Genomic DNA, 3,841 nt, shown 5'->3' on the forward strand with positions numbered 1-3,841 from the left:
CTAAATCAAAGTTGGGATACCGAAAAGATACAAGGTCAAAGTTTGGGTACCTCCCAAAAAATTTACTCATGAAAACACACTGCCTCATTCAATCAACTGATCAGACTCCAAACAACTACCAACAATTCACAAATATAATTTCCAAATCAACAATTAATTACAGAGTACACATTCAAATGATTATTATAACCAAGCAAATCCACAGTCAACAAGAGACAAAGAAAGATAAATGGGAATCACTTTTCTTCTGTTCTGACCGTCGGAGACAATGAACGGAGCTCCCACGATCCTGATCCAAGCCTCACCAAACTTCTTCTCCTCAGCTATCTTTCTCCTTTCTTCCAGCCTTGCTTTCATACTCTTGGACTATTGCATAACTAACTCTTCCTTCTCCTCCAATCATGTTATTTCCCATCTCCACAGTGTCAGGTGTAACATAATCCGCTAGTCTTGAATTCATCCTTCTTTCTCTCTTGCTTTTCTGTCTAGCTAGCAAAGATTCACCCACGTCACATATCCTGTCACGCTCTAGCTCAGCTATTTTAAACTTCGCTGACTCACCCAATGTGCTCCAGTACACGTGCGTTTGCTTCAGATTGAAACTCCCTTGGCGCCAATTACTTCCCCGCCATTACATTACTCTCCCCATTAACTGCACCCTTTGTCCTCAAGGTTTAACCATGGATAATGATGTTTCAAATGCTCCTAGTCTTCCCAAGAACTCTCATCATCCCATAATCCTTACCACTAAACCAAAGCTTGACGCACTAGTTGATTCTATCTGAGAATTGCTTATCTTTGTGAAACAAAAATAGGATGTAATCTTGGCCCAACTTCAGAAGTAAGCAATGGTAAAGCAATGTACTTTGCCAATGATCCCGGATCATCTTCACATTCTTTTAACAATGAGATATGGAACATCAGATGAATTCTTGCCTCATGTGATAGAGCTAATTGATAAGCCACGCCACCAATCTTTTTCACAATTTTAAAGGGACCAAATTAGCATATGCTAAGTTATTGATTCTTCTGAAGAGCTAAAGAATGTTATCTGTAAGGCTAAATCTTGACAAATGTCCATTGTCCTTCTACAAATGCAATGTCAGTGACACACCCCTTGCGTGTGACCCGCAAGTGTACAGGTTTGTCGAAGTAATAATACCCCAGTGAGTGGGTGGTCGAATCCACAGGGAATAGTGATCAGAAACATAAAGATTGCTACTTAACTAAAGTGAAGATGAATCGATAGTAGTTTGAATAAAATCAATATGCAAAGAAATAAAAAAAGTAAGAACGAGATGTGCAATAAAATGAGAGGAAAGGCAATTGATAGAAAGTGGAACACCTGGACATTGCTCCCCCTAGGACTATTGCTTTAAGTGCAAGACCAACTATTAAGCTCCTGATTGATGCTTAATGAGCCGTGGAAATTTTAAAATACACAATCCCAAACCTAAGGTCAACTGTGACTAACTCTACACTATGCCCTGGTAGAGAAATCAAACAGTCTCAACACCTCACACTGTGTAAAGTTGCAAGAAGCTCTAGGAATTCCAGGTGATAAACCCTATTCCCTAATATTAGTCTAACTCTTTGGTCCAGCTGAAAGACCCCTAGTCACAATTAAGCCCCAGCACTAAGGATTACCTTAACGCTTCATTCTGTTGCTCGTGCAACTAAGCCCCAGCATAGTTCCTCTCTTAGCACTCTACTCTATTGTGACCACAAAGAACCCTTGGAACACGGAGGTAGGATAAATCACACCGAAAGGGAAAGGGGATATTCCACTACCTCTTGACTCACCCTCTCGACCCTCTCCAATCTTTCTTTGTCTAACCCTCATGGTGTGTCACTCACTCACAAGGATTACCAATGTAGACTCTCAACCCTAGTGTCACTCTAAGGGAAAAATCATTCAATAAGCATTCAAGATTGGAACTAACTTAAAGACATCAATTAAAGAAACATAAAAAAGGTCAATGAAACAATAACATTCTAGGGTTTACAAGTCCAAATACCCTCTAGAAGTTTAGCTCTCCATGGAGCAAGATACAATCAATAATGAAATCGAAAGTAAAAACATGCAATCCATAAGTAAAACCCCATCAGTATTCGTGTTGATGTTCTTGTGGAGTAGTCTCGTCCTCTTCAAAGGTTTTTTTGTCAAGCCTAGAACACACCTCGCCGGATCGGTGCTGATGAAAGCTCCCCCAATAACTCTCTTCCAAAGTAATGCGATGTCGTAGGCCGTAGAACCACTTTAAAAACCTTGCCAAAGCCCCTCTAAACCCTAGCCGCAAGCCTCTCCAAAGTTAGGGAAAAAATGGAGAAAAGATGGAAAACAAGATTCTGAAATCGAGTTGAATCGCGGCTTTATATAGGGCTGGAATTGGGAACCCACATGGGCATGTGGAATTTCCACATGGCCGTGTGAATCTACAGAACTTGGTTTTCCAGCGGCCTGTGAACATTAACTGCTACAGTAAATTACTACAGTGAATTGCTATAGTACTCCGCTAAAAATACTCCCGAATTCACACTTTTCATTGAGGCAACATAAAACGGGCACACGTCTATGCCATAGATCGTGTCGCTTCTTCAATAAGGGTTAACATTAACAAAGATCTTGTTAGCATTGCACAAGTCGGAATACGCAAATATGACTGCCTTTGTGCTCCTCCAAACCAAGTAATTTCTTGAGCTCATGGAGGTTGGCACACATTCACGTATCTTGGAACACAACTTGTGTCTTCACGTTTGTTCACTCCAACATTCCATCAACAAAGTGCAATCGCAATCTACTTTGGCTTCCTTTCTCTATATTTGGCTCCACAACCCTACATGCACACAAGTAACACAAATACAAATATATTAGCGCTAAAATCTGATAAAAGTAATGCTCATCGTAAGAAAAGAATACTTCGTATTACTAATACACAAGCACTTATCAGTCACTATGCTTCTTATCAGCCAATTTCTTCATTCTCACTTGAGCTTTGTGTAAATTTTGCTTTAATTTATGATAGAAAATGATCTATTTGTTGTAATAAAAAGGCAATGTCTGGAGGATCATTTTCATTTGAATAATATGTAATCAATGATGGAGGTTCTCGGCCATGCACAATCTGAAAGGGTGTCATACCTGCACTACAATGGAAAGATGTGTTGTACCAGAAATGTGCCCAAGGAAGTAATTCCAGCCAATTCTTTGGATATTCAGACACAAAGCACCTTAGATACATTTCCAAATATTTATTCAGTGCTTCAGTTTATACATTAGTCTGTGGATGATAAGCTGAAGACGCGGATAGTGTAATTCCTATAGATTGAAAAGGGAATTCCAAAATCTACTTAAGAAGGCGTTTTCTCTATCTGCAAGAATTGATTTGGGTACTCCATGTAGCTTAACAATGTTCTGAATAAATGTTGTGGCCATTTTAGTACTTGAAAAATCAGTTTTTAATGGAATGAAATTTCTAAATTTGGACAATCTATCCACCACCACTAATATTACAGTAAATCCCTTAGCAATTGGAATTCCTACAATGAAGTCCATGGCAATGTCTTCCCAAATTCTCTGTGGGATTGGAAGAGGTTGTAATAATCTTCCAAGATGTGTATGTTCACTCTTTGCCTTTTGACAAACTATATAGTTCTTCACAAATTCATTGGCATCTCTACGCAACCCCCTCCAATATAAATGAGATGATAGTCTAGTAAATGTTCTAAGAGACCCTGCATGGCCACCCAAGTTAGTAGCATGATATTCTTGTAACAATTGTTGTTTGATTGCAGAATTATCAGGAACCACAATCTTATCAATATACCATAACAATTATTG

This window comes from Dioscorea cayenensis, chromosome 12 (assembly GCF_009730915.1).
Source record: "Dioscorea cayenensis subsp. rotundata cultivar TDr96_F1 chromosome 12, TDr96_F1_v2_PseudoChromosome.rev07_lg8_w22 25.fasta, whole genome shotgun sequence".
Taxonomy (NCBI): Eukaryota; Viridiplantae; Streptophyta; class Magnoliopsida; order Dioscoreales; family Dioscoreaceae; genus Dioscorea; species Dioscorea cayenensis.